Genomic DNA, 24,816 nt, shown 5'->3' with positions numbered 1-24,816 from the left:
CCCCTGTGAGGAAACAGGATGCGGGCAGGGACAGTGGATGAGAGGTTACTTAAATTTGTCATTCACAGTGGAGTTCTCCTGGAGCCCACTGTTTGAACATGCCAACCGGGCACTTCCAGAGAGTGCTGCATGAAGGTTTTATAGAATCAAATAAAAGTGCAGCTGGGAGTTATCTAGTCCCATCTCCTCATCAAGGCAGCATCACTCCTGACTAAACCATCCCAGCCAAGTATTTGACTAACATGTTGGGAAATACTTCCAAGGATGGAGACCCTCCAACCTCTCTCGGTAGACTGTTCCAAGTCTTAACCACCCTCACATTATTTTTCCTAATATCCAGCCTAAATTTCCATTTCTGCAATTCAAAACCATTGCTCATTTTCCTATCTTTTGTGGACACAGAGAATAGCCTATCAAAATCCTCTATATATAACCACCCTTCAGACATTTGAAGACCACTATCAAATCCCACCTCAGTCTTTTCTTTTTCAGACTAAACAGTCCTATTTCTTTCAGCCTTTCCTTATAAATCAGTTTCCTAGACTTCTAATCATGTTCACTGCTCTCTCCTGGACTCCTTTTAATTTGTTAACATCTTTCTTGAAGTGCAGGATCCAAAACTGGACACAGTATTCTAGGTGAGAGCTCACCAGTGCCAAATATAGCAGAAGAATCAGTTCCTTCATCTTGCAAATGACACTCATATTAATGCAGCCCAGTATGCAGTTGCTTTATTTTGCAACAAGAGCATATCAGTTGCTCGTATTCATTATATGGTCCACTGTATGGTCCTTTTCTGCAGTTCTAGTCCATCCCCAGTCTTTATTTTTGCACATGATTGTTCTCTCCCACGTGTAAACAATACTGAACTCAGGATAGACCCTTGGGGAAGAGAGAGTTATGGTACCAATATCAGCCGAGAGCACAATGAAGGTATGTAATAACTTGTACTAATATAGTCATGTTATTAAAAGGGTATAGTATCCATTGGTGGTTCCACTGTGCTCTTGCCTCCTTTCCCACATTGACATTGACCAAGTTGTTGGCTGCTAATCCTGCAGAAATCAGCGATGGTGCCATGCCAAAAAAAAGTCAGTCTGTACTCTGAAAACATTACCAACAAAAAAATCTACCATGCATACAGGGTAGCAAGCCTACATGATTACCAGCTATATTTATAGCATTTACACAAAGGCATCATATCTGTATCATACAGCTACAGATCAGAGTTTTGTCAGTTTTACTGACAGCCTGAAATTCACCTGACATGCTTCTGAAAATTAGAAAAAAAGTCATACAAAATCCTTCAGTACTGAATGAACTGAAGATGCACAAACTTTGTGAAGAACTTTGTGTCATTAGTTGCACTGTGACATTGTAGCTAGAAGCAGATCTCAAGGGGCACAGTTATTGATGACTTCTCTTAAAATCGGGGGTGGGGGAAGGAAAAGGAGTCATTTTAGAATTATAGAAAATGAGGATTGAAATGGACCTGTGGAGGTCATCTAGTCCAACCCCCTGCTCAAAGTAGGGCCATCCCCAACTACATCATCCCAGCCAAAGCTTTGTCTAGCTGGATCTTGAAAACCTCCAAGGATGGAGAGTCCACCACCTCTCTGGGTAACCTGTTCCAGTGTTTTACTACCCCCCTAGTGAGAAAATTCTTCCTAATATCTAACCTAAACTTCTCTTGCTGCAACTTGATACTGTTGCTCCTTGTTCTGTCATCTGCCACCACCGAGAACAGTCTAGCTCCACCCTCTTTGCAACCCCCCTCCAGGTAGTTAAAGGCTGCTATTAAATCCTACCTCCATCTTCTCTTCTCCTGAAGAAATAAACCCAGTTCCCTCAGCCTCTCCTCAGAAGTCATGTGCTCCAGCCCCTAACCATTTTTGGTCCACTGGACTCTCTCTAATCTGTCCACATCCTTTCTGTGGCGGGGACCCAAAACTGAATACAGTACTCCAGATGTGGCCTCACCAGTGCTGAAGAGAGGGGAATAATCACTTCCCTTGACCTGCTGGCAATGCTCCTACCAATGCAGCCCAGTATGCCATTAGCCTTCTTGGCAACAAGGGCACACTGCTGGCTCATATTCATCTTATTGTCCACTGTAACCCCCAGGTCCTTTTCTGCAGAGCTGCTGCCCAGCCAGGCAGCCCCCAGCCTGTATTGGTATATGGGATTGTTCCATCCTAAGTGCAGGACTTTGCACTTGTCCTTGCTGAACCTCATGAGATTTCTTTCTTCTGCTACATAACAGTACTTTAATTTGATTTGGCATCCCTGTATGAGGGCACCCAGTGCTTGTGCACCACTGGCACTACCCTTGCTATAATATTAGAGGCTAGTAACTGAAATGTAAATCTTTTACAGGACAGTGGAACATCTGTGAATTAGAAAAACAGAACCTGGATTCTGCAACTTCTATTCTTTGAATCACGGTAGTGGTAATGTGGCAGAGATAAAACAGAACTGTGTTTACAACTCATAGCTTGCACACACAGCAGGGCAAGAGGGCAGGCAGATTCTGTCACAATATCAACTCTGTCCTTGACTTTTCTGGAGTCCTCTGTGGTTCGTGGTAGAATCCTTGTCTGCCACACAGGAGACCTAGGTTCAATTCCTGGACGCTTATACAAATACAGCCATGGAGGCACCAAACGCTCCCGTTTGTTCACCAGAGTGCCCCAAGGGATGATGACTAGGTCGAACGGTCATAAACTACTACAAGACTATTTCAGGCTGGACATAAGGAAGAATTTCTTTACTGTCCGAGCCCCCAAGGCCTGGAACAGCCTGCCACCAGAGGTGGTTCAAGCACCTACACTGAACACCTTCAAGAGCAAACTGGATGCTTATCTTGCTGGGATCCTATGACCCCAGCTGACTTCCTGCCCTTTGGGCAGGGGGCTGGACTCGATGATCTTCCGAGGTCCCTTCCAGCCCTAATGTCTATGAAAATCTATGAAATGCCTGGACTCCGTCTGGTCACTGGATTCTGTCTCAGTGGCCTAAATGTGGGGGGGGTGGGGATCTGGGCAGCCCCCACTCCTCCATACTTCTGCCTAGGCATATGCATCAAAAGGTCTGGGTGACCTCTCATGTATACACCATGATCCAGAAGGATCAATAGTTGCCAAACCTTGGGTTTTCCAAAAATGCTAACAAGGGTGTAAGTTAGAGTTAACTGTAATAATGTTTGAGATGGGTGGCTATACATTACAAGGACTGAGACTTTTTCCCCCTAAGGAGCTATTAAATATCACCAAAGTTTTTCCCCAACTGCCAACCTATTATTAAACCCTCATCAGTTTAATAAAAAAGATACCCGTAAAGTTGAATGTATTTACGTTAATGCCCAGCTGTATTGTGCATAGCACAGGGATCTCTTTTGGGACTTACCAAGATGTATTGCGGGAATTAACCCAACAGCACTCCAGCAGCGGAGATGGATCAATTGTAAACGTGAAATTAAAAAACCTTCCATAGACCAGGCTTGTAGTAATTACAAGAAAGATTAAATAAACAATCAAACAACAGTAAAAACCACAATCAGTGTAGTCAGTTTGGATTCAAGTTTCTATCAAAGAGTATTTTGCATAACTCAGTGGGCGCATCTACAGGTAACACGTTGCTACAGTAACATAGCATCTGAGGACACAAACCATACAATAAACATAGACATAAACATAAAATTCAGTTTGGGACTGGAAAGCTATATTACCACATATACATCCTGTGGGTTCAACTATTCTACCCCTAATCTCAGGGAGTAGGGAACAATAGGACAAGGTACAAACAGAATGTCTTGGTGAGTAAGGTACAATTCACTCTGAGGGCAGAAATATCTATCCTCATGCAATTGTTCACCACTTGGTTGCCCAACCCTCCCCCTTAAACAGGAATGCCTCTAGAACTGACTCTTGTGAACAAGAGAACCAGTATTATGTTAAGACTGAAGCTACTTGTAGTCCAACTATAGAACTTCTTGCCAAAACTTCAATGGTCCCCAATTCTTTAAAAACAAAAACAAAAAACAAAAACAAACCAATTTTACTCAAAGATTAGAAAAAAGAAAAAAGGACCCCCAGTATCTAATAATTAATGATCAATAGGAGACTAATTATACATCTACACACATCTTGTTTTAGTTCTAAGAGCCTATTGTTGACTACTTACTGTGCAGAGGTATAATTAGTCATGATTTTAATACTATGTTCTACATATTACCCAAGGACTATTATCTTTTCTAAAGGACCATCATTAGCAACTTGGAAATATTAATTAAGAAGGCAATTACAACCAAAAAAAGGTAGAAAACAGGATAAACCATCTACCTCAGCTGGTTTGGGGGAAAGAGGAAAAAGAAAAGAAAAGAAAAAGTTGCAGATTTGGCACTAGAAGAAGTCAAAGCTAAAAACAAAAAAAGGAAAGTATAGTACAAGACAGGGGGTACACACTTTTTATTTTAATAAATGCTACTTAAAATAAGTGAAATGGAAGTGAATCTGTACCAGATACAGCTGCATACCTGAGATAGGGCTAAGGTGCTACAATGTATGCTGATCCACACTGGAATTGTGTCAGAATATCCCAACAGGAGCTTGGATTCCCGCACAAAGACAAATCAGACAAAGTAAAAGCAAATACTTCCAGGTCCTGTAGCTATTTTTGAGGGCCCTACTTCTGAGACAATGAGGAATTATTGTCATTACTTTACCAGTACAGAAAAGTCTCAATCATTAAAATGCGTTATGGCAGCACAAATGCTGAGCAAATAGAGGACTATATCCTTTGTTGTGCCACATGAAAGGGAAAGGGAAAAAAAAATTAATGGTGCAACAAAAAGTGGTAATAGACTTGGCCACTTTTTTTCAAATGAATGTCTATGACCTGCATGGAGGAAGAGCACAAGCAGGTTGAGCTGCTTGCAGTCTTCTGCCACCCTGCTTACAGAGGCACCCTGAGATTCTCTGGGTTCCCTGCTCGACCAGGCTCATCGTGGCACAGCTGATCAGCTTCATGTAACAACATCTATTTCTAGCCAATGAGACAAGACTGGTCAGCACCACAGCCAGAGTATTGAAAACAAACAAACAAGACACTACTTGGACTGAATCTGCCAGCTTCATGCTAAAACTTCTGTTACTATAGTTTAGGCATTTAACCCCCATACTCAAAAATTCGGGTCATGATCAAGACCCAGACCCTTGTGGGCAGAGAGATAATGAGCAGTTTCTTCACTCTGGATGACAACTACAGCTGGATTAGCTATGGCTGAAGCTGCACCCCATCAGAACTGGTGGCTGGGACTGGTGGTCTGGTTGCCCACTCCTAATTATACTGCTGCTTGTGGATAAGCACACACATAGCAATTTCCTAATCCAGAAAGCCAGAGTTTGAGATCCTCACATAGGCTGAGGTAGTTAGACTGGCATGGGGTCTGAAAGAAGAGAACTGATTCTTTCAAGGAAAGAGAGAAGGAACCAGGGGATAGCCTGAAGCACTGCAAATGTCAGAGTGCTAAATCTGAAATTCAACAGACTCTCAAATTCCACTCAGCCGTCACCTGAAAGTCAGCAGACACCAGTCTCCAGGATTAGCGGCCCTATTGCATCTGAAATTCAGTTTATGGGCTTGGCCATAAGTACCTCAATCTGACAAGTGCCAAGCTGTTTAAACCCCACCAGGTTTCACACAGTAGGTATTCCCTCCTCTCTTACTTACAGGGCTTTCCCTAGTGGGTGTTCTCAGAGTACATCTAATAGACTCTCTTCAGAACAGATGGCCAGAAATGCTGAAAGCAACCTAGAAGGCTAACCTGGCTGATTTTGATTTCCATGAGACAGCTAGGTGTGGTTTGGGGTTTTAATGTTCAATCCCCCTTTCTGGCTGTAGCCCGTAGGAGATGAAAGACCTGCTTACCCTGCAGCTATACTGTTCCCAGACATGGCACACTCAAACACATTGTGCAGCTACAAGCAGTGTCCCTCCTAAGCCAACAGCAGCACGCAATGTCCATACAGCACTGTGGCTGGACTAATTGGCACTCTCAGTAACAATGATTAGCCCATGCGAAGCACTGCATGAACAGTTATGTTATTTGTGGTTTAAGAGATACTTCATACCTAGTAGCATTGCATGCTTGAATCTGCCACTGCTAGAAATGGTAAATTTGCCATGTAGATTTGGCTTAAGTCAGTGGGGCTTGGACATTTTGAAAATTCAGTCAGGGAGCAGTCCAAAGACCAAGTAACATGCAGCTAACAGCACTAGTTTGCCCTAAAGGTGAATACAATAATATGTAATGAAAGCGCATCAAACCAAATAAACACCAACCTCTGATTCCTATGCAGAGCTCAGACTCATAGTCCTAACTGGCACCCTGCATCTCTATTCTCCTCTCAGCCCCTTCTAAAATAGAACAGTATGTATATATGGTCATTTTTTTTTTATGGATAAAATAACCTGTTTTGAAACCAGAAGGTAACAAATGAAAAGGGGAAAAATAACTTTTCATGGGGAGAGTACCTGGAGGGCCCATGTGAAAGACAGGACCACCTACTGGGAACAGAAAATGCTACTCCCAAATAGGACTGAAGATCAGTGAGAAAGGAGGCCAGGGAGTTACTGAGAAGTCCTACTGCTCACTCCTGCTCCCTGGCTATGTTTTCTACCACTGCTGTTAACACCTGGATGCCTCTAACCCACATTATCCATGTGCACCTCCCCCCGCTCCCATTAACTATATTTCCTAATACTCAGGGTTGCCAATTACCCATAAATTTATGGAGATACCAGAAAAAAACAAGCCTAAAAAAATCTGCCTATAAAGTCCATAAGTAAACAAACAAACATAAAAGAGCAATCCATAAAAACACTAAGTAACCAGAGCTTAACTAAAGCTCCATTTATGAATAAGGCTGGATGTAGGAGGACTGACAGAGCACTACAGCACCACCTTGTGTCTTAACAGTAGCACTGCATCCTGCAGGAAGCAAGTCTCAGGGCTCTGTAGCCTGCAGCCCCTTCCCTATGGAAACTCACAGGTAGGCAGACCCTGGTCCTTCTTCAGGAGTCTGTGCTAAGATTGGGGAAAGTGGGGGGCAGCATAGTGTAGAGTACATTCAAGGTTATCAGGGTATATGGGTGAGTAGGGGATCCCAGAGGTAAGGGCAACAAGTGTAAAACCACTGCCACAGTCGGGCAGGGTTGCCAACCCAAAACTTTTTTTTTTTTTTTTTTAAGTTTTTTTTAAAGAACTTTTTGATCTGCAAACTTTTCACTGACAACCAAACTTTACCATGGTTGGTGTTAAACCCGAAGTTTGAATCAGCCCCTTGTCCAGAGCCTAGCAGAAGGGTTATATTTACTTTACATAAAATTGAATATGCTAAGCTAAACTTACCCATTCTACATCAGCGGTTTAAAGTACAGTAATTAAACTTAGCATATTTTAAAAATGCAGCTTTTCCTCCCTAATTTACGGCAAACCCTACATGAAAGGGGGTAGGGAAAAAGAGTAGCAAACCTGAGTTGTCACAGACTAGGATCTGGCAGCTCATTATAGAAGCAGCAGCGTAGATAGCTGAGCAGAATGGATGAGTTGTAACCTGCCACCAGCATCAACAGGTGTGACATCTCTTTGCACATAACGTGAACATTTTAAACGTAGCCTGCCTGAACTATTATTGGAGTACTGAATGTGGGAGGAGGGTGAAATCCAAAGACATGAGGAAAGCAGGGCAAGATTTCAAATTTTGTTTCTATTTAAAACAAACAAACAAAAAACCAAAACAAAAAGCTTATTTACACAGAAAAAAAAACAAACAAACCCATGGAGAGCTATTGTGTTTGTTTGGCAGACTAAATACCATCATTAAAGCTATGAACCAGAACAAACTTAGCCTTACAAATTTCAATTCAGCTTTAACTAAATAGTAACTACGCTACTGTATCAGACATTTCTGTTACATAAGCACATGCATACCAACTGAAGCAATCTATCTCTAACTAACACATGGCTTCAGCAGCATACATAATGATATTTCATATCTAATTGTTTCAAATCAATAAGAGCCACAGTGATACACACTGGCATCATAATTAACATTGCATCAATTATTGAGGTGGAGATGAGGAATCTAGAGTACAGATACGTGCAATAAACTGCAAAGAAGATGCTAAGACCTATGACTCCAGAATTAAAAGCTCCTTTAAAAGCCAAAACAAAACAAAAACCCACTGCATTTGTGACACTTCAGGGGCCCAAAAACACTTGACCACCAGCTTCACAGAATCATAGAAAATTAAAGTTGGAAGAGACCTCAGGAGGTCACCTAATCCTAGTCTGGTGTTTCACAACCTGTGGGTCGTGACCCAAAAGTGGGTCACAAGAATATATAAAAGGGTTACAAACTTAAAAAAAAAAAATGGATCAACAGTCTTTAAAAAGTGGATTCTCCTTTGAAGGAGAAAAATGTGGGAAAACCACAGGTTGTCCGTTGCAGGCTAGCAGAGTTCCAGTCTGTAAAGGGCTGCTTGGGGTTGAGGGGAGCAGGAGGAGGACAATCAGGCAGGGGACGCCACATGCATGTGCACGTGCATGTGGCAGCCAGGCAGCATGATGAACAGCTCCTCGCAGGCAAGGTGGAGAAGTGGGGAAGGGTGGCATAGACAATGTGTCAGGGGGGCAGGGTGGACAAGCAATACTGCCTTCCATCCCACCTCCTCTCTGGGGTAGAGAGACAGCCTGAGGGGAGTGACAGTGGTGGCAGCCAGGCTACGGCGGTGGGGTAGTGCCACAGCCTGGTGCATGAGTAGCTGGCGGTGGACAAAGGTGAGGGCAGCATGGGATCCCACCCATTCATTACTCCTCGCACCACTGGCAGCATGGCTGGCACAGGTATTCTGGCAGAAGTGGCAGCAATGAGTCTCACTGTCCCCTCTGCCTTCCTGTGCTTAGTCCTGCCCACTGAGCTGCAGAGAAAGCTGCTGCCTGTGCTGGTCCAGCCAGTCTGCAGCATGTACCTGCTGTGAGTGCACAAATCTGGGGGGGGGATGTGCCCCCCCCTCCCCATGCCCCACACACCCATTCCCTGTTCCACACACTGGGAGACAGGGCTGGGTGCAGTAGGTTGGGAGTGAGGGGCATCAGCAGGACTGGGGAGGTTGGGGGGCTGCAGGTTTGGAGTGAGGGGCACTGGTAGAGCCAGGGGACTGTTTTCTACTTAAAATATTTACTGGGTCAGGACTGACCAATGTTTATGAATAGGTCCTGGTATAAAAAAGGTTGAGAACCACTGTCTAGTCCAACCTCTGCTCAAACCACAACTATCTCCAGCTAGATCATCCCAGCCAGGGCTTAGTCACACTGGGCCTTAAAAACACCTGAGGATGGAAATCCCTCCACCTCTTCAGGTAGCCTGTTCCAGAGCTTCACCATCCTCCTCATGATTGTTTTTCCTCTTTGACCCTCCTCTTAGAGATTAAAAACCTAAACAGTCAGGCTCGTTTGGCCACTGGCTCATTTGACATGGTATTAACACACATCAATTTTGAATTGTTCTCAATTGCTTTTCCAGCATACCAAAAGCCTGTCAGGCTACAACAACGCTGCAATCCTCTTCCTCAATGAAGAGATGAGATCACTCTGTTCACCAAGTTCCTGGGGTCATAAAAGCAACAGGATGGAGCAATAGCTATTCAGCTTTATTGTTTCCTATGGCAAAGATCGGGATTGATCATCTGCTCCTCCCCAGCTATAGTATTAGAAGGCTGAGGGATGCACATTTCACATACGCTGCACTGCATCCTGGTGCTGCTTCAGAAGTGCTGCGTGACACCATCAAGAGGCAGCCGCCTCCATGCTCTGGAAGGCGGAGGAGAGGCTCAAGCTTCTGATGCATTAGGTCCCAGCTGCCAGAATTGGGGCTGTATCCTTGCCAGAGCTCCATTATTTCTGGGAACCACAAAAGTTTCAAGGAAACATCTGGGCACAAGTGGTGACGGTGGGACTCCAGCCACCCTTCCTGGAAGAGGCTGAGAACCTAGTGAGCCAGGCCCAACCTCGTTTTGTGCATGCTCCCGACATGCTTAATGAAGAAAAAAGAAAAGAAAAGAAAAGAAAAGAAAAGAAAAGAAGGGGGGGGGGGGGGAAACGCATGAAAAGAAACCTCAGGGAGGATCCACCCGTTTGCTCATGCACTGGGCATGCGGGGACGCAGCTCCTCCCGGGGCTGCACTTCAGGCCAAACTGTGCCGAGGGGAAGCCAGAGGCTGCGCAGGGCGGGAGACGTGCGGCGTGTCTCCCGACCCCCTGAGCCAGGAGCAGAGCCAGGCATCGCCTGCCCCCGCCCCCGTGCCCTAGACTCCCACCCGCCGCCTCTTACCTTCCTCTGGCAGCGGAGGGGAGCGGGAAACCCCAGTACCGGCTCCGGCTCCGGCTCCCTGCCCCGCCGCCGCCCGGCCCGGAGCAGCCCCTCCCTCCCGAGGCACGCGCCGGCCTCCTCACAAAGGCTCCCGCGCCCTGGTAGGAGGCGATGCTTTCCGCCTTACCTAGAGCATGGAGCTGCCGGGCCGGTCGCGGCGCCTGGCGGCGGGATCCCCTCCGCCCCCCGGGAAGTTGAGAAGCAAGACAGGATGCAGGGAGGGAGCTGCGGCTGCAGCTGCGGTTGCCTCGCCTCGCCAGCTTAGCAGCGCTTCCCTGGTTCCTTTTTCCTCCTCCTCATCCTCTCACTTCTTACACTCGAGCTTTTTTTTTTTTCCCTTTCCCTTAAGTGTGGGGCGGAGGAAGGAAAGCACAGACCGCAGGGAGAAGAGGGCTGGTCTGCAGTCCCCCCGCCCCCCCAGCCACCCAAAAGGGCAGCTGAGGCAGGCTGGGATCTCAAGCATTTTCTAAACCCTTCCCGAGCTCACAGGGAAAGTGCTCCCCTTTCTGGCCCAGGCAGCTGGCTGCTATTGCGCCCTGTGTCTGTCTCTCTGCTCCTCCTTTGCTTTCATGCCCAGGACGTTCATATTTTCCACTGTCACAACATTTCCCCTCCACCTAAAATATGCTTTTATGGGCCTTCCCCTCCCTCATTTACAAAAGCCCCACATGCAAATACCGTTATTAGGTTGGCTGAGGTAGGATTAAGGAAAGAGACCCACCTACTTGGCCTTTGTAGCAAGTAGTATCAGATTTTTTGTATTTCAGCCACAGCAAGAACTGTCTTCTGGTCTCTCCAATGTATGGCCACAGCTCTAGAAGCCAGCTCTTTTAAAGCAGTATTACACCACCCGTGTCTTACACAAACCTTAAATCATGTTAATCTGGCCAAGCAGTCTTCATGCACTAACTACCATTTTGCTTTATTAGAAGTAGAAGAGCATTAGAGAGGGAAGGGGGTATTGTACAACACCACACATTGCATCATCATCACACTTTGGGGAGAAGTTCTGGTCCAGATCCAGAAAAGGACTTAGGTACGTAGTTAAGAAGTCTAATCCTTAGAGTCCCTGCTCACCCCACATACACCTCCAAAATTTCATAGGACTCTCCAGTCTGGAGATACAAGCTTCCTTTCTTACTCAGCTTTCTGCTTAGGGTTATATCATGTCCCAACAAGTGCTGAACAGCTCAGCACTTAGACTAAACTCGGTTGGGACTGCAAACCAGGCATTCAGAGGGCAAGCAGAGTCCAGGACTGAGCCAGGTCAGAGACTCAGGAGGTCAAGAGGGGAGCAAACCAAGTCAGGAAATCAAGATGTGCTTCAGCTGTAGGTCAGGAAAAGCCCTGCTGCCCAGACACTTCCTGTTACTCTCCCCGGTCTTATATAGAGGAAGTGGAGAGTCTGGTGGTGGGAATCAGTTCCTCAGGTATCAGGGGTGTGCGTGTGCAACAGAGAGAGAGAGAGAGAGAGAGAGAGAGGAAAAAAAGGGACTCAGGCACTGATGAAGAATTTAGGTAAACCTCCATTCAGCCTCTGGAAACAAGAACAGGGTTGGGGTGGGTGATTATGCTGGTCAGACCAAAGCCCTCTGTTCAAAGCCATAGGCCTGATGTGTCCCAGGTCTCTCACTTCCTGGGTACACGCTGTAACTGCTTTGCTACCACAGAAGGGGCCATGTCATCTCATCATGGGATGAAAATAGATATAGCACTCACTCTTGTACGTGTCTTGGGTTGGGTGTGCTCTGAGCACATCCATTACTGGATCATCTTGTTCAGAGAAGCACCCAAAGGTGACTTAATTCAAAGGTGGTTTAGGTATAAGACATGCTAAACTGCTCAAGATCGCAGCAGCTGATAGCAGAACTTCTACTGGGCAAGAGCTTTACTGGCAAAAAATTAGGCTATGAAAAGGGGTGCATGACATGATTATTGGAGTTTGTTCTCTAAGAAGGAACAGACTTGCCCAGCTGTCTCAAACTGGCTGCCCACACTGCATAAGCCTCAAAACAAGGCAAGTGCCAGTGGAGATTGCTCCAGTTCCATTCCTGACTGCAGGCTCTTCTGTGCCCCACTTCCTGTTTCTATAGGACTGGAGGGAGGGACAAGCAGTCCACTGATCAGTGTTTCTTGATCATTTTAGACTCAAGGAGCCCCTAAGAAAATGCCAGCTCCAAGACTTCACTCATTTATTGACTACAGAAAAATAATAATAGAGAAATTATTCTGTTACAAAGAACGGAGGAAGATCACAACAGGTCAGAATGGGTTTAATGCAATGGATTCCTTTTTGAAAACTCTAGGTTTATCTTGTGAATCACATTGAGATTTTGCATCTACATGCTTGGCATCTGGTGTTGCATGGCACCCTTAAAAAGGATCTTGTGGCACACTAGTTGAAAATCTTTGCCACAGACTGACATCTAGAAGGGCTCTTCCAGGGAATTCAGGATACATCTCAGTACTATGCTCATGAAATAGGAATATAGATCTCCATACCTGATCAAAGGTCACAGAAAAAGTATGACAGAACTGGGAAATCGAGCTGTTTCCCTGCTTTCCAACAAGCAAACTAACCCCTGAATCATCCTTCCTCTCAGACACACCTTTTAAGCGTGGAAACTGTGTTTGGGTGCCAGTTTCACCCCCGTGATTCATCCCAGATCAGCAAGCATATATTCTACCCAACAGTTCAAGGTGGTCCAAGAACTTACGAGAGTTGCAGCTACTGTGAGTTTGCAGGGGCAGGCAATTATTTTTGGCGGAGGGCCGCTTACTCAGTTTTTACAAGCTGTCGCGGACCACATGGGCAGCCCCACCCCTTGACAGGTGCCCCACCCCCTGGTCACGATCTTGGGACCAATGTCACAGGGCCAGCACTGGTGGGGCCCAGAGCAGGGTATAGGCTGGTAGGGGTCTGGCTCTATATAGCCCCTGCCAGCTGGGACCTCTGTATTCCTGCCGCCCTGCTCTGGGCCCTGCCAGCCCCTGCTGGGGCTTCCAACTGGAGGGGCAAGGCCAAGCACCCTGCTGTTGCCAGAGCTGGTCAAACTTCCGCTAGGTCCTACTGCCCCTGGTTCCTGTCATTTTTCACAGGAAACAAAGAGAGAAATATCAATTTTCTAAATTTTTTTTTAGGGGCCCCGCAGGCTGGATAGAATGACCTTGCAGGCCGGATTCAGCCCGAGGGCCATATTTTGCCCACCCTTGGCTTAAGGGAAACCATGTTAAAACAATGTTATTTTCCCAGCTGCTTGGCCAATGCTGAGAGAGAAGAGAAGGGTCAAGGCAAACACTTTAAACCGACTTTGCTCCAGTGAGTTGCTCAGGACATTGGAAGGAACTGGTGGCTCTACTTGGTTGCTATAGGCAGTAGACATAGGGCATGAACATATAGTGGGTAACCTCAAAACAGAAGCTAGCTGCTGGGATACTTTCCGTTTGTACATTATACTTTTCCAGGATCATGAGTAAACATCCTCCCTTATGGAAAGGCAAAAAAAGGAGAGGAATGTAGGCCTCACTGAATAAAGAGATCAGTTTATTATTTTTACACACACACACACACACACACACACACACACACCTTACACGAAGGTTTTGCTAAAGCACTGGCCAGAGTAGGCCTGATCACATGCCAGTTCGGGCCACTGAACTTTTTACGTAAGCAAAGCTTGGAATATAGGCCAATTGTGCACTCCTTCCAGGAGTTGGGAGGGGAAGATACACAAGGTCCAGTACCAGGTTGAGAAGACTGGAATGGGAACACCTAGATCTAGGTGTGGAACATACCCATAGTACAGAACAGTTCAAGATGCTTGAGATTAGTGGGATGCAATATGAACTTCTATGCAGTGATCAAAATAAACGAGAATGAGAAATTATGGGAACTTTACATTGGCCTAGGAGAGCCTATGTGCTGTTGTGCCAATACCTTGTCATGGGCATACAAATGTTAACACCTAGTCTATCAGATCACAAGTGTGTTAGGGCCATGCCTTGTAGACAGCAAACCTGGCCAAGCCTGCGCTACTGAACCAAGCCTGTGGTCATTCTTTAGGACAGGATTGGTGTTGGGAATCTCCTGGCTGCAACTATATGTTGGCACTGTAGTCCCTCAGACTTCAACACTGTCATCGTTGGGTGTTAGGGATGTGTTGTCAGCATCAACAATAGTTGCCTTGCTCTGGACTACTGACACAGCCAGCTCTTATGTGATCTTCACAACAACCAGCTGTGAAGAGGCTGCCAGGTAGTTTTCCCAGAGCAACATTAAGTACAGAAGCCCCTCCAATTAGTAATCAGCAATGTGAGTGAGGAGAGATCATAGGAAAGTAGGGGTGGAATGAACCTTATGGGATCATCTCTAGTCTAACTCCCTGCTCAAGACAGGATCATCTCCGATTACAAGTTTCGCTCAATTTATGCAGGCTCTTTACGTGCAAATTTGCTCTTATGCAATGAGCCTATTTAGACCCATAATTTTTGTTATATGTGAGGTAAATTTGCTCTTATGCAAATCAGCATAGAGCACCCCCCCCCCCCAGAAGGCAAGTGTGTAGGGGGAAGGGAAAGGGCCATGGCCACAGCGGCCCCAGGAGCTGGCAGCACCAACTGCCTGCAGCCACTGGGCTGCACCATGCCCTGAACCCCCAGGGGCTCTGCCTGTCCCCATTCACCGCAGCTTCTGCTGCACTGCCCTGGGACCTGGGAGCAGGTGATGCCAACTCCCCATAGTCACTGGGCTGCATTGTGCCCTGGTGCAGGCAGCTGGCACGGGCAGCTCCCAGGACTGCTGCAGCCAGGGCTGGGGCAAGTGCTGTGCCCCACACCGCCCACGGCTCCGCTTGTCCACTCATCCCAGACCATGCTGGAGTGGCCCCAGGAGCAACTGACTTGGGAACCTATCCATATTCATTACATTATAAAGTGGGTTCACTTTATGAGATTAGATTTATACATGCGTTCCTGGAGAAAGCAGCATCGCATAAAATTGAGGGAAACCTGTAATGATTCCATACAGGTGTCTGTCTAACCTGTTCTTGAACATTTCCAGGAACAGAGACACCAGAGCCTCCTTAGGTAGTCCATTTCAATGCTTGACCACACTCATAGGTCAGAAAGTTTCCCTAATCTCCAACCCAAATTTCCTCTGCTGCAGTTTGAGGCCATTGCTCCTAATCCTAAAGCCACAGAAAAAAAAAGGTTACCTCTGTTTACTCTTCAGGTATTTGAAGACTGCTATCAAATCCCCCCCCCCTCCATGTCTTCTCCAGACTAAATAATGTTAGCTCTTTAAGCCTTTTCTCATATGCCATGCTTCCCAGGTCTCTAATCATTTTTTGTCGCTTTGTTTGGTTTTTCCAGTCTGTTTTTCAGGACTCTGCACTTGTCCCTGCTGACTTTCCTTTGATGGATTCCAAGCCATTTTTTCAGTGTATCCAGGATCTTCTGAAATCACCAGAGAATGTCTGCAGCTCTATCCAACTTGGTGTCACCTACAAATTTGCTAAGTATGCATTCAATCCAGTTGTCCAAATATTTAATGAAGTTTTTAAAGAATACTTGACTTTAGCAAGGGGTCTGTCCTCAATCCAAGTATATGATACGTATTACTGGGAACACTGGTATATAGAGGGACAGCCATGTAATTATTTACTGTTCTTCCCACATTACAAACCTGGATCACTGCTCTCATTCCCCCCCCCCCCCCAAATTGAAGCTAATACAAAGCCTTGAATAAAACAAAACCAAACCAAACCCCCACAAAAACAAATCTCCTGGACATCAGTCAATATGTAACATTCACCTCCTCAGTAGAGGGCTGATAACTGAAATCCTGTGTTGAGTACTCAAAACAAAACATTCCTTGGTAATATGCTATTTTAAAGTTTAAATGGTACTCACATAAAATGTAAAAAAAAAAAAATATATATATATATATATATATATATATATATATATATATATATATAAAAGAGCCTAACTGACAGAGGTCTGGGGAATCTGAAAGCCATACAACCTTCCTTAGCAAAGCGTACTAACATATCCTAGATAGACCATTTACTGGAGAAATACAATAATAGAAAATACAGTGGATTTACTGAAGTGACTCAGACCAATTATGGTAAGTGGTTCAGTCTGTGTATGAAATACTTCTCTCACATGATATTGCAATCTAGTACTGACTACGTTAACATTTCTTGCAGCATATTGATTATGATCTAGGCCGAGCCACCAGTTTATTTCACAGAGGCTACTGAGAAGCCACCCCATAGTGATGACCACTGTTTGCAATAATTGGTTTACTAAACCTCTGGGAATTTCTCATAATGAAAGCATTTTGAATTATGTTTCTATATTCTTCCATATAGTAATGATGAAATATATTACTACTATACAGGGTCATATAATAAAGTCTTTCACAGGGTTAACATTAGCTTGAAGAAAAAAAAATGGAGGTAGTATATTTTACATTTTATTTACATATTAAAAACATTGCTGAAGAAATTCAGAATGTGAGCAAGGCTTCAAAATATGAAGGAAAAAACACTGATAACTAAAAAAAAAAGCGCCTAGTGGAACAACAACAAAAAAAATCCCATATTAGATATTGGGAGAATTCTATACCAGCAAAGTTATAAAGCCATCTAAATCTATTTTTTATTCCTCTTTTAGCATCTTTTAAATGTTTATGAATCTGTAGACTGCCTTTTCTATTAGCATCCTTTTAAAGTTTAAAAAGGATGAACTGGGTCAGCATGCAAGGAGTTGTACCTCTGTATAAGAAATGTTTAGGATTGGTTAGATTGGTTATTCCCATTATATAATGGGAAACTATTCTTATTAGTCTCTTCTGCGTACTTTGATCTTGGTAGCAAAAATAAATAAATAAATAAATAAATGAAAATCCAATAAGTGTTGGTGACCTTAAATGTTGATTTATGAGTCATCACTTATGCTGATGCTTTTTAATGATGATGAGCCAATTAATCCTCCTGTTGTTTCAATTACTATGATGACCAGTGTCAAGAACAATATTTAACCATGTCAGTTGTTTCCACTCAGGAGACTATGGGCAATTTGTCATTCTAATCTGGGAGCTTCAGACTCTGTAGGAGTGTCTACATGTTCTATTAATGTGATATAGGCTTACTGCACAGTAAGCCTTCTCAGGGAGCACATCTACCCACGTAACCTGTTGGAAACAAATATGCTCCCAATGTGAGCAGCCCGGTACAGAGCAGAGCAGGTGTTGCCCTGCTCCGCTCACCTGCAGTAGCCTGGGGGAGCTCCCGGTGAGCCCCAGGCTGGGTGAGGAATCCCCACCCCCCCAAAGGGGCTGGCCAGAGCTGTCCTGCTTGTGAGAAACTTCTGGCCAGCCCCCTGCTGGGTGGGGATTCTGTGCTGAGTGGGGAAGCAAAGAGCTCTCATGCAGCACCAGGGGAAGCGTGGAGAGACACAGAGACGCACCCTGTCCTGGTACTGATTGGCTCCCAGATCGGGGGGGGGGGAGGGAGAGAGAGAGAGATGGAAAGAGGAGCGGAGCATAAGGTGCATTATGCTGCCGAATGTGCTGCAGTGGCTGGAATTAATGTGCAAACAGCAATGCCATTAAAGTAGTGCAAAAGGCATTTAACCTGCGTTAATGTTCTGTCTACAAACGTTGCCTGACACTGTGTTGTAACACAGTCCCACTCCAGGGTGGCTGTGATATCCTTGGAGCCCCCTCAGAGCTTGTCAACTTCATTCTCTTTGGGCAATGTCCCTTTCTACACTCCTGTCACACCTTAAACAAATGATACTTTCAGGAAAGAGAAGCTGTCAGGACTTCCCAAGTCAGACCTCTTCCTCATGAATACAGGTGACCTTACTCATTCCTTAAGGGCTAATTACATGAACTCCATCCTCCCCAATACCTATGTCTGTGCCTCACAGATGTTATCAATCACTGTATAGCTAAGGCTTGCCTTCTCTGCCCACTCCTGGGTTCTGCCTCTCTCTCCCTCTGGACCAGCTGGGACCTCCTTCTCTTCCCTTAGTCCCTTCCACAAGCCACCAGATGTTCCTCAGGCCATACATTTTCTGTTCCACCAGCCCTAAGGTTACATACCTCCCAGCATACTCAGTGTGGGCCAAAGTCATTCCCTTGGCTGCCTGCTCAGGAGCTCTTTCCCTAGAAGCTGCCAGGATAAGACTCCCCACTCCAGCTCAGGCCTGGGTTTATATCCTCCCTAAGCCTGGGCCCTTGTTGGTCAGGTGACTCCTTTGATTGCCACCTTAGCACTCAGAGGCCTCTTCCCCTCTTAAAAAGTGTCAGGCATGTTAAACACCCTGTCACACATGCACAGTAAAGTTTTTTCTTTTTTTAAATTAACTAACATAATGGGAATTTTGACATAACTAGCTATGGATCAGCAGAAAGGACCCCTTGAGCTCAGAGCAAAGCTTATGTAGTTCCTGGTCTAAGTAGCAAGTCTGACAGGAAACTCTGGTTTACTGTTTTAGAGGCTAGTCCCTGACCCCACTGAAGTCAGTGAGTGCCATTTATCTTAATGCAACCAGGATTTAACTTCAATTTGAAGTCATGTTTGCAAACATTAGGATGCAGTATTTGGATCAGTGTCCCTTGCCCCTGCTGACCCATCAGCAAAATGGGGCACCCAACTCACAACGTATTTCATCTGTGCAAGTTCAACAACTCTCCTATCCCTAGGTCAGCTGCCTACTAGGTGGTAGAAGGGGACTCCTAGTCTCAAACCAAGACTTCATCCAAAGAGCCACCCACTCCAATACCAGCCCATAAAACAAACTTCATTCATTCTCCTAGGGCAGTTTAATAGTGCCCATATGGTCTGAGAATCAAGAACTACCTTTATTATTTTTCCCCCAAGAGGCTTGCAAGACAGCTCAGCAACCTTAATTCCAGTATACTGAAAATCTCTTGCTGCTTACTGTATACAGGCAGCTCCTTGTACAGACATGGTGCGCAGTAAACGTAGCATTTAGCAATCTAGAGGCTTGCTGAAGCACAGACTTCACAGCTTGTTTGAACCAGCCCTCATTCTTCAAGACAAAAGAGAAACCCTGATAATCCATTTGTATTTCGATTTGCCTAAGAAGGTGAACTCAGCCAACGTCATTATCATATTGCCATTTGCAGGGAGCCATTCTGAAGGAATTATACCAATCATATCTTGTAGTGGGTTTGGAGGATTCCTCAGCTCAAACAGTCCTTTAGCTAAACAGAGTTCTTCATTTCCTGGGCCGTCCACACTCTCAGGAACCAGCATAAAGCCCACTCAGTACCCAAACATTAATAGAGTTCACACAGGGTTCACTTACAACCCTTGAAGGCTTAACTCACAAACCCTGAGAGGATGCCTCCGGCTGTCTGCTGCTTTCTTCCCACATTGCAGACCTCCTTCTCTTCCTTGGAGCGATTTTCTAGTCATGGTACTGCTGCCTCCAACTTTGCAGCCCTGGGTCTCTTCATAGGCCGAGGGCACCTATACACGAGCATGGAAGCTGCTCTGACATGTTGGAATTCCAGCGCATTGGAGAAAACTTAATTAGAGTGAGATTCTGCTTTTGGCAGTTTATTCTTTACAGTATAAGGCTAATCTGAGGATTTTTTAAATAAACCCTGTTTAAATACATGCATGAACCCAGGGATCAATCCTTCTTCATCTAGTACAGCCTTTATTTTTAAGACCTATTTAACTGGTTATCAACAAAACACATGTTACAGATGACTTGTGATTAATCGAGTCTGCTGGAGACAGGTCTGCAGCACCACAAACCACACGTGCATGCTCATCTTAGAAGCACTCTGTCATTTCTTTAACCTTAATAAGTACTTTATGTGCAGTAAACCAAGGATAAAGCTGAACTGTGAGGCACTGGGTCCTGGCCAACCCAGGTACTTGCGACAATGCTTGCAGCATTTATGAGAATTTTACCCTCTGGTCCCTGGTGGGAGAGAAAAAATCAGTTTATCCAGCTCATCTCTAGCATACAAAATAAAATCTAATCCAAAATGCATAATATTCTTTGCACTGCTGTGCAAGCCTAAAGTGAAAAGGGAAGGAGCCAATTTCTGTCAGCAGGAATAAGTGGACTAGAGAGCACATTTTGGACTAACGTTCACATTAGTCCAGTTCATCAGCCTCTTCAATAAGCTGCAGCAAGAAAGTAGGCCCTCCTCATAGGACTGATAACAGTTGCATCTTCTAAATGTCAGATAAGAAAGTAGACAAACCATTTCAGTACAATCACTCTTACTCCATGGTCATTTGTGCAGGCCAAAAGCAACAGATATGTAAGGTGAGTTTCTTGCCTAAACAAAGCCACTAATGGCTCTCCTAACCTCGTTTCTGAAAGTCATCCTTGGTATATCTGATTGACTGCACATCTAGCTATGTGTATTGTAACAGGGGGGCTTTCTCGGGGCCAGTCTGTATTTGGCCCGCACACCTGTTTCTGGACCAACCACCCATCTCCTCATCTGCCATGCCTTGATGACACATAATTATGGTGTTAATTAGGTGGGAGGCTGCCCATTCTTGCCCCGATTCCAGGGGGTGCTATCTGCGGCTCCATTCTTCCCCTACACCACAGCCCAAGCCTCACAGATGGCATCCAGGTTAATATTACTCGCAACCTGAGACTGGAGCAAACTGAGTCCAAAGTTGGGTTCCATGCACATGTGCATTCATACCACCTCCCTTCTCACAGGAGGCCTCTTCCACTCCACCCCTCTCTCACTGGGGCCTCTGGGATACTGCCTATTACTGGGCCACACTTCACCACCCTGCTTCTACTTGAGCAACCCTCTGGACCATCAGGCTTCACTACTCACATACTGGCCTCGCCATGCAGCCCCTTCAGTTCCCACGAGTTCCCCTACTCTGCGTGGTCTGGCCTTGTGCCGAACCCTGGGCTAATTCCACCCCATGCCCCTCACTGGGCAAATCTATATACTCACACACATATACTGGGCTCCCAGCCCTCTGGTTTCCCCCTCATTGGGGTTCCATGCCCACCCCCTCACTGGAGCCACAGGGCTTCCCTCCTCAGTGGGGGATCAGGTGGCCATAGCCATGCCTGGCCCCATCTGGGTCTTACACCCTCCTTGGGCTCAGATGGCCATAGCCATGCTGGCCCCCTTGTACCCACAGTATTGTGGGGTCTAGGGGTTAAGGCACCCCAACCCACCTTTCACCAGGGTGGTAACTAGTGATTTTTTATCAGGGAAAACCAGGATCCCTGCTAATAACACAGCACAGTAGCCTATTAGCATGGTTTTTGCCATGATATGCTACTGTGCAGTGTTATTAGGCACAGTAAGCATTTCATGTAGATGCATCCAGCAATCATCTTGTGTAGACACACCCAGTATGTACCAAGAGCTATATATACTATAACTAACAGCAATCACATGGGGTGCTTTCTCCCGTTTCCCAAAAGGGAAACATGGTATTTTTTATCATGATATGCTGATTGCTTTACTTTGTGAAAGCAGCATTGAAGGAGCACACTGTTCTGAAAGCAAGAAGCAATGAGATGGATCTGAGACCCTGCAGGAATACAATTCATTCCTTTTAATTTTGAACCAGGGACAAAGAAAAGTCTGTTTCCTGCACATAACAGCTTTAGTTTTGCAGTACAGAGCTTTACTGTGTTAGAGCAACAGAGCTTCTTGTTAGAGTCCATCTAACTCCTGAAGACAACTGTGTTTTGAGGTATGTAGGCCCAGATTGTTATAAGACACGAAGATACAATCAGACTTTGAAAACTAATCAATGCCCTTGAGGAAGCCATACAGCAATGAAGCACATGTTTGTTAAGTGATCAATAGACAGCATTCTTAAGGAGATGTGATGCTGAATTCTGTACTACTTGTTATTCCTGAGGTGGTTACATTGCTGAAGTCTTGTTGAGATATGTCAATGGCGTGCTTTATCAAACAAAAGGCATGGTAGATTCATAGATTCATAGATTGTAGAGTCAGAAGGGACCACAATAGATCGTGTCTGACCCCCTGCCCCGGTAGGAAAGAGAACCGAGGTCAGATGACCCCAGCCAGGTGACTATCTAGCCTCCTCTTGAAGACCTCCAAGCTAGGTGATAGCACCACCTCTCTTGGAAGCCCATTCCAGATCCTGGCCACCCTTACTGTGAAAAATTTCTTCCTAATATCTAACCTAAATTCACTCTCCACTAGTTTACACCTGTTATTCCGAGTCACTCCCTGGGGAGCCTTAGTAAACAGCTCTTCCCCTATTCCCCGTTCACCTCCCCTAATAAATTTATAGCAGGCCACAAGATCTCCCCTCAGCTGTCTCTTGTGAAGGCTGAAGAGATTCAGCTCTCTCAACCTCCCCCCAGAGGGTCTATCACAAAGGCCACTAATCATGCAAGTGGCCCTCCTCTGGACCCTCTCCAGATTCCCCGTGTCCCTCTTGAAGTGCGGCGCCCAAAACTGGGCACAGTACTCCAACTGTGGCCTGACCAGTGCCGCATAGAGGGGGAGCATCACCTCCTTTGTTCTATTAGTCATGCACCTGCTAATGCACGACAAGGTGCGATTGGTCTTGTTGATGGCCTCGTTACACTGCCGGCTCATGTTCATCTTGGAGTCATATTCCAAGATCCCTCTCTGCCTCTGAGCTGCTGAGAAGGACACTCCCCAACCTATAGGTGTGCTGGGTGTTCCTCCTTCCCAGGTGGAGTACCTTACATTTATCTTTATTAAATTGCATCCTATTGCTCTCTGCCCATTGATCTAACCTGTCCAGGTCAGTCTGAATCTGCTCCCTGCCCTCCAGTGTACTAACTTTGCCCCATAACTTGGTATCATCAGCGAACTTGGAGAGGGTGCTCTCCACGCCCTTGTCCAAATCACTGATGAAGATATTAAATAATATCGGTCCGAGGACCGAACCCTGCGGAACCCCACTGCCCACCTCCCTCCAGGCCGAGAAGAAACCATCCACCACCACTCTCTGGGTGCAGTCCCTAAGCCAGTTGGCCACCCACCTGACCATGCAGGTGTCCACTCCACAGTCTGCTAGCTTCCCAATGAGGATAGGGTGCGAAACTGTGTCGAAGGCCTTCCTAAAGTCCAGGAAGATGACATCAGCCTCGGTTCCCGCATCCAGGCAGTGCGTGACCTGGTCATAGAAGGCTACAAGGTTCATCAGGCAGGATCTACCTGTGACAAACCCATGCTGGTTTCCCCTCAGCATCGTTTCCCCTGCTGGGCCTGCACAAATGTGTTCTTTGATTATTTTCTCTAGCATTTTCCCAGGAATAGAGGTACGACTGACTGGTCTAAAATTACCGGCTCATCCCTTCTCCCTTTCTTGAAAATGGGCACCACATTGGCACTTCTCCAGTCCTTAGGGACCTGTCTGGAGCACCACAAGTGCTCAAACAGCTGTGCCAGCACCTCAGCTATTACACTGGCCAGTTCTTTCAGCAGCTGTGGATGGAGGTCATCCGGGCCTGCTGACTTGTACTCATCCAGCTCCTCCAGGAGCTCCTTAACTATGTGCCCCTTACAGACTGACTTCAATCAGAGTGCATTTATCAAAGTCAGATTGGCGTCCACAGGATGGAACACTGCTCACGGATGTTGTGAGAGTTTAGAGTCAGTGATTAATCCAGGAAACTGCTAAACTGTGGCAAAAATTGGCAAATTATGCTTGTTTTTCTTTAATTGGTGAGAATTGCAACATGACAGCCATTACCTCAGAATGTGTTCTTTTGCCAGCCAACATGAACTTCTCACTGACTTTCAGCTTGTTATCAGTTCTGCTTCATCCATAAAATGACCATAGCCAGGTTCTGGTTTAGCTGGAGAATGACAATTTGGTGTGTTGTATACAACTGAATGTCATTTTTCCAACATTGCCATAGAGCATTTCAAATCTTGCCAGATGTCCTGTAATGACATCCCTGTAAGCCCCATAAAAAGGTATCTTAGGTGAGGGGAAAAAAAGTGTTCTTTGGATGTTCACTTGTGGACATCGTGTTGATTTTTTCCATGGTAACAGTAAAGGGACAGTGTGATGCAGTCTTGGACTTCCTAGGAAGTCTTTTCACCCTCCTTGCATTTTTAACTTACAAAATGGGAACTGAGCTCCACTGTCATTTCAAAGTAAAAAAATGTAGCTTTCTAGCAAATTTGATTTAATTAAAAATGTCTGTGACAAGTAGAGTTGCCTCTGCCACTCGCTAAGGCACCAGATTTTTGTTTAAAATGGGAAAACTAATGCACAGGTTTTCCATTCTCTGCAAGCATATATCCCTTTTAGGAATAGCCAGTTGGGGCACCCCCAGATGAGTGTAGATGTGCAGCATGCAGCACTGCAGA

The 24,816-nt window shown here is 45.6% G+C and overlaps 1 protein-coding gene across 5 annotated transcripts in view; it reads right to left on the bottom strand.

The window, feature by feature from the left end:
• The window catches only part of FAR2 (fatty acyl-CoA reductase 2), a 234,737-nt gene extending 216,164 nt beyond the window's left edge, over positions 1-18,573 (bottom strand). For 2 of the 5 annotated variants that reach the window (XM_019482217.2, XM_019482215.2), the window contains exon 1: positions 10,561-10,847. The gene's annotated coding sequence lies outside the window, so the exon portion shown is untranslated. Of the gene's footprint in view, positions 1-10,394; positions 10,496-10,560; positions 10,848-18,549 lie in introns of those variants that run through there. The other 3 variants (XM_059726691.1, XM_019482216.2, XM_019482218.2) reach the window with 3 other exon arrangements.
• Between the last annotated feature and the right edge of the window lie 6,243 nt (positions 18,574-24,816).

This window comes from Alligator mississippiensis, chromosome 4 (assembly GCF_030867095.1).
Source record: "Alligator mississippiensis isolate rAllMis1 chromosome 4, rAllMis1, whole genome shotgun sequence".
NCBI classification, from domain to species: Eukaryota; Metazoa; Chordata; order Crocodylia; family Alligatoridae; genus Alligator; species Alligator mississippiensis.
Note: the sequence above shows the minus strand (reverse complement) of the source record. Positions and strands in the feature narration are given on the sequence as shown.